The sequence below is a fragment of the Galeopterus variegatus genome, unplaced genomic scaffold (assembly GCF_000696425.1).
Source record: "Galeopterus variegatus unplaced genomic scaffold, G_variegatus-3.0.2 Scaffold3270, whole genome shotgun sequence".
Lineage (NCBI taxonomy): Eukaryota > Metazoa > Chordata > Mammalia > Dermoptera > Cynocephalidae > Galeopterus > Galeopterus variegatus.
The window spans coordinates 162,619-174,119 of NW_007729381.1; positions in this window are offsets into that span (position 1 = coordinate 162,619).

Below are 11,501 nucleotides of genomic sequence, written 5' to 3' on the forward strand. Positions count from 1 at the left end.
AGCTGTCAAAAGCAAACAACCCTCCCTTGATCCCATATTTCTGAGTTAACTCCACTCAGAACCAAAGTTGTTAAGAGCTGCCCCTCACCCAGACTCCGTTTCCTCATCTTCCTTTCACTTTTATAATTATTTTGCATTTTAATTAAAATAATACATGTACATCTCTTTTGAAATTCAAATATTACTACAAAGTATTTATAGAAAATGTAGTACCCTTCCCTGCTCTCTATGTCTAAATCTGCTGACCAAGGGCAAATACTTTCAATTTTTTTAGCTTTACCTCTGAATATTTATACTCATATTTCTAAATAACATTCTTGAGCCTTATGTAACTGGACACACAGCACATAGCCTTCTGCACATTGAATTTTACGTTCAACAGTACATGTGTAAAAGGCTTCCAGGTAGCTTATTCACTTTCCTTATATGTTGTGCTGTGTAACATGTGGTTCCATGTAAATACCACAACTGATATATTGATTTTCTTGAAATTGGTCATCTGAACTGTTTCCAGGTTTTTGCTAATATAAACAAATGTTTATAGTATTATAAACATTCTTATACATGTCTCCAGGCACATGGGCAAGATTTTCCATACATTCCTAGATGTGGAACAGCAGGATCACTGGTACACACATTCTCAACTTGTTTTTTCATTTTCTTTATGAAACAGAAGTTCTCAATATTAAATTCATATTAAAATAGTCAAATTTAGTGGTCTTACTTCTTATGACTTGTCCTTTTTTGTGTATTAAGAAGTTGTTTCTCCAGGGCAGTGGGGGCTGAGGGCCTCAGCCACGTCCCACCCCCAACATCCATAACCAGCCCAGTGACAACCACCAAGCTGCCACCGGAACACCTCTGGTCTCCCCTGCTGGAATGAAGGAGGTGCCACAGGCTTCAACCAAGCCCTCCCTCCTTCCTACTCTTCCCACCCTGTTTCTTTTCCCCTCCCTCCAGCTGCTCTGCAACAACATCTTAGAATGCAAAAAAAAAAAAATTAATAAATAAATAAATTAAGAAAAAAAAAGTTGTTTATTACTCTAAAATCATGAAAATATACTTTCATATTTTCTTCTAAAAGTTTTAAAGTTTCACCATTCACAGTTAAGTCCTTAATCCATCTATAATCTAGTTTTGAGTATCGTGTGCCCATTTCCTCTTTGAACCCTCTCATCTGGCCTCACTTCCACCACGTAACTGAAAATGCTTTGGAGAAGGTAACAATGGCTTCCATATTGCTTTCTCCAATTCTCCTTTTCAGGCCTTGTCTTACATAATCACTCAGCAGCATTTGACACAGTCAACTACTCCCTCCTTCTTGAAAAATCCTCTTTCCTTGATTTCCATGATACTGCACTCTGCTCCTTTTTCTTCTACATACCTGGCAACTCCTTCACGGTCACCTTTGCAAGTATCTATTTCTTTCCTGGCCTCTAAATATCAGTGCCCTCATGGGACCAGTTCTTGGACCTCCTTTCTTTTCTTTCTCCCTGTTTTCCCAGGCCTGGCCATCTCATCTACTCTCAGGGCTTTATACTGATAATTCTTAAATCTGAATCTCTAGCCTTCATCTTCCACTTGAGCTCCAACCTATACCCCCTCTCGGATGTCTATGGACACCCCAAATTATCATGCTTATCAACTGAACCTTTGATCTTCTGTTTGACTTCCTGCCTTCCCCAATTCAGCAAATGTCACCCCATTCAGCCTGTCATATGCCAAATATCTAGAGGGTTGTCCTTGACACCTCTCTCTCTCCCTTAACCCTCAACATTCAACCCAACAGGTCTTACCTAGTCTCACTCAAAATGCATCTAGAATCTGTTTATTTCTCTCCATCTTTGCTGCTAAGCATTCACTGTTTATCCCCTGATGACAATAACAGCCTCCTAATAATTCTCTCCACTTTACCTCTGGTTCCCTTCCAATTTTTTCCCCAAATGGAAGCCAGACTGATCTCACAAAAATATAATTAGATCCATGGAAATCCTTTGTGTAACACCTTTCAAAATCTATCATCATACTTAGGGGTAAAAATCCCAAAACATTTGCATGGCCTAAAGGGTAATTTGCATTAAATGACACCAGTCTGTCTACATCAAATCCGATATACCTTAGGGTCAGCCTGGAATACTCTTCCCCAGGTTTTTTGTCTGTCTCCTCTCTCAAGCTTCAGGTTAAATGTCAATTTCTCACCACTTCTTCCCTCAACTAGTAACTTGAACTTTCCTTTATATCATCTAGTATGATTTGTGATTAGATGCTTGCCTGATAATTAACTCATTATCTGTATCCTCACCAGATCCTGAATTCCTGGGTGCAGGAACTATATTTGCATTATTATTATTATTATTATTATTATTATTATTATTATTATTATTATTATTATTATTATTATTATTATTATTATTATTATTATTATTATTATTATTATTATTATTATTATTATTATTATTATTATTATTATTATTATTATTATTATTATTATTATTATTATTATTATTATTATTATTATTATTATTATTATTATTATTATTATTATTATTATTATTATTATTATTATTATTATTATTATTATTATTATTATTATTATTATTATTATTATTATTATTATTATTATTATTATTATTATTATTATTATTATTATTATTATTATTATTATTATTATTATTATTATTATTATTATTATTATTATTATTATTATTCCTCCCAGTGCACCCTGGGCCTAATGCAATGTCTAGCCAAGACTGGGAACTCAATAAACCCATGTTAAATGCTGACGGTGCATGCAGGAGATGAGGCACCTTTCCTCAGAGGGAAGGCTGCATAGTCTTGTGGAGCTCCTGGTAGATGGGACTCAGGATCTGATCCCGTTTCTAGGAGGATAATGAGAGATACACGCCTCATGTCTCTAGGCTTCATTTCTCCTATCTTGAAGCTTCCTCTTTCCCTGCTCCTGTCAATAGCCACCTGCTGCCCCATGATTCCCATCATACTCCCTTTTAAGGCTTAGATTTCCTTTTAAAGGGGAAGACAGCATAAGGAAATAAACGTTTTCCCCACAGGAGCCTGCCCGACTGTACAGACAGCATACATTGATTATTATTATTATTTTAAAGCAGAAATGTAATCAGCATATTAGTACTTAATTGCACAGTAGACTCTTAGTAGCACAAAATCCATTCACCTAAGATTATTCTTGTAGGTGATTTGGACATAATAAAGGCAAGCTTATTACTATTCCAGCATCGCTGTGGTGTCATTGCCCCCTGGTGGCTGTGTTAATTACTTAGCTCTGAACTGTTTGGAGATGCTGTTTTAAGCAGGGGTCTCAGGAGATCGAGGCATTCACTTCTCTCCAAGCAAAACTAGAGATAAAAAGGCATGAGAGCATGTGCTTGGTGAACACTTGCGCCAGCCCTGCCAGCACCTTTTCTTTAAGGGTGACTGCTCCGACCTTTTACTCCTCTTACCTATAAAGAATTTTTTGTCCCCTCGGAGGCCCCATCAAGTGAGGCACCTGCCAGAGCCATAAAGCGCCAGCACCTTTTCTTTAAGGGTGACTGCTCCGACCTTTTACTCCTCTTACCCATAAAGAATTTTTTGTCCCCTCGGAGGCCCCATCAAGTGAGGCACCTGCCAGAGCCATAAAGCCATTTGGTCTCCAAGAAAACTGGTTTGGGACCCGCATTTTAGAGAACACCTGTGCAAATTCAATCCAGTAGGAACCAGCACTACCTTGGACTTAGACTTTCAGGCAGCAAAAATTTCTCAAATAATAGCAGCACCGCCAATAATCAGACATGTGAAGTTACCTGTAATAATTGCTGTGCATTCTTACATGTTACCTATGCCCATGTCTTTATGTTTCAAAATTCATATTCACTCTCGAAATCAGAAACTTATCCAGGAGACACAGTTCAGCCATTCGCAATTGCACAGCCTTGTTCTGGCCTTCAAGACAAAGTAGGGGAAAGATGGATGTGAGGAACTATGTGTCTAATTGATAGAAAATGCTTGGGCAGTGTTAAATATGTATATATAATATATATTAATAATATATTATACTTTTTATATATACATATACTCATATAATTTTTGCTATATGTTTTTTTCCAACAGAGAGAAGCTTTTTCCAAAAGCTGGAAATGGCTGCATTTATCCCTAATGGAAACAATTCAGTTAAATGACTAGCTTCTAGCAGAAACACAGGTTTCCCTGCTATCTACATTCTCACTTTTTTCTATGTAGCACTGGATTTAGAATAAGACAGCACTGATTAGAATCATGTCTGAATCTTGATTCTTTCCTTACTAGCTGTGTAAGATAAGTTACTTGAGGATTTCTGTGCCTCAGAATCTTCTCTTCATCTGCAAAATGGGTATAATAATACCTACCTCATGCACTTGCTGTGAAGAGCTAATATGATATTATAGGTAAAATACTCTGCAAAGTGCCAGGCACATGTTAAAGAAACAGCATGACTATAATTATTCTTACGGTTATTCAGGACCTTAGGAATGGTGCTGAGGAAGAAAATAACACGAAGTCAATCAAGGCTCGTTTGCATCCGAGAACAGTGTTTAGCTGCTTAGAAGAGATAATGAATAACAATTAACTGACAAATAACATCCTTTCCCTGCCCTCATTCCCTTCTGCCTTTCTGTGGCAGGAAGAATTCTAAGATGGCCCCTAAAATCTGGGGCCCCTGGTGTACACCCCTGGATAATCCCTTCCCCTTGAATGTGGGTAGAGCCTGTGATCATGATGGGATGTCACAGGCATGAGCCGGTTACAGTATATGGCAAAGGGAAACGCATTCTGCAGATATAATTAAGCTTCCACATCAATTGATTTTTTTCTCTCTAATTTTTATGTCAGTTGATAGGGAACAAAGTCAACACAAAGTTTAACATCCTTAATGAAAAAAGAACTCTTAAAAGTGAATTAGAAAAATCTAAGCTGAAACTGGATGAAGGACACATCAGATGAGTTTGATACCCCCATAGAAACGCTCATGTCTAATAATTACACTCTAAGATGTTGTGGGGGGAGGGAGAAAGGTGGGGCGGGGCTAAGGCCTTCAGCTCCACATCTCAGAGCCCCAGGGGCTTTTGTATCCAGCTCCATGTGGCTGGACCTGGCTGCACCAACAGCAGTGGGTGGGGTGGGACCCACTGCTCCAGCCATGGTCTCAGGGGCTCCAGGTGTGGATGGCCCCACATCAGTTGATTTTGAGCTAATCAAAAGGGAAATTATCCTGCCTGGGCATGACCAAATCAGGTGAGCTCTTTATTTTAATTAATTAATTGTTATTATTTTATTTTTTATTTAATATATATTTTTTTACATTCTATGATGTTGTTTCAGAACAGTAGGGAGGAAGAGGAGAGGGGAAGGAAATAGGATGGAAGAAAGAGGAGGGGCAGGATGGAGGCCTGTGGCACCCCCTGTCATTCCCACAGGGGAGACCAGGTGGCTTCCAGCAGTGACTTGGTCATTGCCCGGCTGGGTGCAAATGTCAGAGGCATGTGGCAAAAGTCCTCACCTCCCACCACCCCAGCTTGGGAACCTGGGGCACCTCTTGCTGCATCTTGGTGGTCCTCACCAGGCTGGTTGCTGGGGGGAGGGGGCGTGGCCAAGGCCCTCAGTCCGCCACTGACCTGGCTCAGGAGAGCCCGGGGCAGATGAGCCCTTTACAGGAGGGTCTAGAGGTCGGAGATGGAAGCAGCCTCAGAGACTCTCTCCTGCTGGCCCTGAAGAAGCAAGCATCCATGACTTCCGCAGCTGCAAGGAAGTGAATTCTGCCCATAACCACGTGAGCGTGGAGGACCAAATTCCAAGTGAGACCCAAGCCAACACCTTGATTGCAGCCTTGTGAGACTCTGAAGAGAAGACCCAGCTGAGTCATGCTTGGACTCCTGGCCCGTGCAATCTGTGCGATAATAAATGTGTGCTGTTTTAAGCCACTAAATTTGTGGAAATTTTTCATGTAGGTATAGAAAACAAATATACTCTCCAATAGCTCAAAAACTAACAACATGTGACTCACCAGTGTTTTAATTTCCCAAAGAACTGGGGAAAGAACCCAGATGTCAAGACTCTTATTTCAATATTTGATTGCTTCTCTGACTCACAGATTATTTAGGAGAACATTGTTTAGTTTCCAAATATTTGGTAGCTTATCCAGGGATCAGGTTACTAGTTTTTTCATTATAATTCTAATATATTTTCATTTTTCCCTTCTGGCTTTTGTTCTATTATTGTCATACATTGTAATTTTACATACGTCATAAACCCCACATGCATTGCTGTTATTTTTGTTTAAACAATCAATTATATTTTAAAAGATTTAAATAGTAAGAAAAACTCATGTAGTTACCATTTCCAGTGTTCTTCATTCCTTTGTGTAAATCCATATTTCCATCTGGTATCACTTTCCTTCTACCCAAAGGACTTCTTTCCTTCTTAAAGTCCTTTAAAGGACTTCCTTCTCATATATGGGTCTTCTGGGGATGAATTTTTTTAGCTCTTGTATGTCTGAAAAAGCCTTTATTTTGCCTTTGTTTTTGAGAGACATTTTCACAGGGTATAAAATGATAGCTACCACGCTTTTCTTTCAGTATTTTAAGGTGCTCAGTACTTTAAAGTTCCCCTGCACGTTGCATGTTTTCTTTCTATGTCTGCTTTTAAGATGTTTTTCTGTTTCAATAATTTTGAGAAATTTGATTAAGATGTTCCTTGGTGGAGTTTTTTATATTTCTTATTCCATGGGTTCCTTGAGTATCTTGGGTCTGTGCATTTACGGTTTTCATCAAATTTGGAATTTTTTTTGGCCATTATTTTTTCAAATATTTTTCCTGCTCCCACCTCCCCCTCCCCCTTTCTCTTCTTTCCTTTAGGGACTTCAATTACATGTAATTAGGCTGTATGAAGTTTTCCTTCAGTTCACTGATACTATGTTCATTTTTGTTTTTAGTCTTTTTTCTCTGTATGTCTCATTTGAAATAGTTTCTATTGCTGTCTTCAAGTATGCAAATCTTTTTATCTGCAATGTCGAATTGGTCATTAATCTCATTCAGGGTATTTTTAAAAATCTCAGACATTGTAGTTTTTATCTCCAAAAGTTCAACTTGGGTCTTTTTAATATCTTTCATATCTCTACTTAACATATGCTTTCTTTTCTCTAGCTCTTTGAAAATATGGAATACAGTAATAATACGTTTTAATGTCCTTGCCTGCTAAGTCTAAATCTGTGTCAGTTCTTGGTCAGTTTTTCTCCTAATTGTGGATCATATTTTTCTGCTTCTTTGCACGCCTGGTAAATTTTTTTTATTTGATGTCTGACATTATCAATTTTACCTTGCCAGATAGTTTTGTATTTTAATGTCCTTGCCTGCTAAGTCTAAATCTGTGTCAGTTCTTGGTCAGTTTTTCTCCTAATTGTGGATCATATTTTTCTGCTTCTTTGCATGTCTGGTAAATTTTTTTTATTTGATGTCTGACATTATCAATTTTACCTTGCCAGATAGTTTTGTGTTCCTATAAATATTCCTGAACTTTGTTTTGGGATACAGTTCCATTACTTGGACACAGTTTCAGATCTTGCTTTTATGATTTATTAGGTGACACCATAGCAATGTTTACTGTAGGGCTAATTCTTCCTTACTGTTAAGGCCAAAGCTGTCTGAATACTCTAACCTATGCCCCCTGAGGTTTTTAGTCTGGCTGTTGAGAACAGGCACCGTGAGAGCTCTGATCCTTTAATTCCCTGTAATCCTTTTACGTAGTTCTTTCCCCAGCTTTGGGTAGCTTTCTCAAATGTATGTGTTCAGCAGACCTCTGATGAATACTCAAGGGGATCTTCTGCAGCTCTCCAGAGTTCCCTCTCTGTCTCCTTTCAGTTACTTTACCCTGCAAACTCTAGCCACTTTTTTCCTCTCTTGACTCTCAGCCCCTTCTCTATTCAGGCAGTCCATAGGGCTCTGCTGGGGTTCCTTTCCCTGCAACAACATCTAGAAACTTTTTCACGGCAGTTACCTGGGGGTAATCATATGGCCCACCCTCTTTGTTTTTCATCTCTTAGGGATCACTATTCTGCAGAAAGTCTATCTGGACCATCTCACATCAGGAGAAAGGGCCAAAGGTGGGAGGCATCACTCTCTGAATTTCTTGAAGCTGTTTAGTTATATGATAATCATATAATTGAGATTGTTTTTCTGCTTCACCCTCTGTTTCTTTTTGTATAACAGATTTATGGAAAGGGACAGGTGAGATGCCTTTTTTTTCCTCTTGTGGCAGCTTGGATGCATGTTTTGGTTTTTTCCCTAAGAGAATGGGAAATAAAGGAATTTTTAAATCACTGCTGAATTTAATTCAATGCAAGCTAAAAGTATGAGAAGATAACGTGCTGAATATTTCCCAATAGCAGTTTGAGGTGATATCACATCTGCTCTGAGCAATTCAAAGTACAATCTTACTACACTGTGTCCTTTGAAATTAAGATTCTCTCTCTGTTAGGCAAATATCTTTGCTAATATCAGTATTGCCCTTTCAGCACTTAGCTGGTAAATATTCAGTCAGTTATTAGTCAGTTGGGAATAACTCTAGAGGGGAACAAGAATAAACTCAGCAGGAATGTTTTAGGCCTGCCCACTATGAATATTTCTTCAATCACTGCTTCAAGTCTTCAGAGACTCTGCTAAGGACACATAGCGCCGTGAGCTACAAAACCTGTCAGGTGAGAAGAATGTTCCCTGCTGCAGTGTTTGCAGGAGTACATCAATGTCTGAGCAACATCCCCATCACCATTAACACCACCTGTTTGTAAAGTAAAATACATTTGGAAGAAAAATGAAGGAATTTTGTTATGCAATATAGTATTATCCTCTACTGAGTGCTAGAGAAATTGTCCAAAGGGAATAAGAAACAGCGTGATCCGAGCAGGAGAGGTGGATTTAGGGGTATTGGAAGCAACCGTATCCTAGGTCGGTGGCTTGATATATTATCCCCTTCTTGACCCTCGGACACTTCATATGGTGAGTATTATAATGTATGACCTCATCAAGAACAAGAACTAGATTCTGCTACTTCCCTTGGGATCCCATCTAGTCCTCAGAGTAACGATGCTGATATTATCCACCTCTCTGACCTTGTCCCTACCCTCTCCAAACCCCTGAGCAGCCACACTGCATCCATGCTGTCTCTCACATGTCCCCCTCAGGGCATTTTCGCTTACTGTTCCCTCTGTTTGGGACACTTCACCCACTTGTGTGCCTAAGCGTCATTTTCTCTCTACCTTTCCTATTTTCCCAGTTGCATATTGCACCACCTGCCAGTATTTTCTGTCCCTTTCCAAGCTTTATTTTTCTGCCCAGATCTTTTCACAACCTCACAAGGGATATGTCCACTCAGATGTTTATTCTGTTGCCCCTCTAGACTTACAAGGTCCGTGAAGCCAGGGACTTTATTCTGGTCTCTCTTATATCCCTATCACCTGGGACAGCTCCTGCTGCACAGTAGGTGCTCAATAAGTATTTGTTGAATCAATAAGTAAGCAAGCATGTAGAACAAGTTTCAAGTTAAATAAATGTACGTGCATCATATGAAAAGTGGCTTGGTTAGATGGAAGTAACAAATGGTATTTAGCCATAAGGTTCAAATTAATACATCAGGTAATTGGGGATGGCATAGGAGTTTGTTGGTGTGGAATCAGCTGGGATGCTGGAGTAGCAAACTAGGAAGGTTGCGAAGAAGGATTCATGAGAAAAATGAGACTAGTTGAGTCAGAGACACTCTCCCCCAGAAAGAATTAGTAAAAACAGCCTCAATCATGGATCCTGCAAAACATCCCACAGTATACCCCATGGTGCAGAACTGCACGACCTTTTTTTGACCCACACAGTTACTCGATATTAGCACCTGAAAGTGTGGCAGCAAAGTACCTAAACACACATAAGAGCTAACCATCAGCAGCCACTGAAGACCTTTTACGAAACTGAGCGGGAGTCTTGCATTATTAGCACATTCTCTTGCAACCTGGCACAGACTCTTTTTTTGTTCTTTAAGAATAAATGACATATTCTATTCTCAGTCCGTCAGTGTGTACCTGGCTCCTCTAGTTCTCTAATGGTTGTTACTATGAGCATTCCACCTGTCGACTCACAGCTGAAAGGTGGGTCTGAAGTTACCGTGGGCCAACTATTGGGCCCAGCAAGGCACTTAGTAGGTGCCTTATATATGCTTGAGGAATTAAATGTAACAGAGTCATTTCTGCAAGCAATGACGTTGGTGCCACCTGCTGTGTCGATAAAGCCCATCCAGGCACAGAGAAGTTGAAGAACTGAACTTCTCTTTCCCAGTGGAGGCTGGTCCAGAGCATATTTACGCACCCTTATCTGTTGAGAAAGATGTCCCAACCCTTTCCCCCTCATAAACAATCTCAATCCCACCCCCTCCTCTTTAACTCCCCATCCCCATCTCCTTCCCCGCCCCCCACAACAACAGGGTCTGTACCTGAGTTTCCCAGTCCTCGCACAGACAAATCGGTAGCAACCTCCCCGTGAGATTCTCCTGGGGAGACTCCACAGACTTTCTAGGGGAGGAGAGCTATGATTTCTCTCTAAGTAATTTTGACTGTCAGGCCCTCACTGCAGCTTGCTCTGAAAGAAAAAAGAGAACAGGCAGCCCTCTGTAGCTGCTGTAATTGCAGAGCCAGATGAAAAGGGAGACAGAAGGAAGAGGGTGTGAGCAGGAGAAGCAGAGAACGATGGGGCTTATGGAGGGGGCTTCTCCAGTCTGTGCTCAGGAGGGGGCTTCTCTAGAAGAAAGAACCACTGTGAAGGGGGCAGCTCTCGAGTCCAGCTGGTGGTATATGACACACAGTACTTGTACCCTTTTTTGATTTTCCTAAAGCTTTCTGGCCTGATACACCAGGCAGTTGAAATATGCTGGTATAAAAATGACACGTAATCAAGCTAGTGTATGAAAAAAAAAAACTAAAACAACTAAATCTTTTTCAAAAACCAATCTTTGACAAAAAAACTTCTCCTTCACTTGCAGCAAGGATAATTTGATAAATCTGTGGGCTTTCAGCCAGAATTTTCAATTTTATTTACTTTCCAATAAAAAATACATCAACCTTAAATGTCAAAATATAGTTTAAATCACCTCAGCTGCCATGTATTGCAGAATTACTGTGAGTGAAACACTTTCCAGGCCTTTTTTGTTTTTTCAGATTTAATTCTTCCATTAACCCTAGGAGGTAGGTACCATTGTTATCATTTATTTTAAAGAGTAAGTGGGGACTTAGGAAGGTGAAATAACTTCCCAAGGTCAAAGATGAGACCAAGTCAGTCTCCCCTGAAGCCCAAGTTCTTGTCTACTCTGCTGTCTGCCATGTGTCAATCACCCTGGGCATAGGGATAAATTTGAGACACTTGTTAAGAATATAGATTCTGGGACACCAATCCTGGAGACTGTGATGCAGTACATTTGTT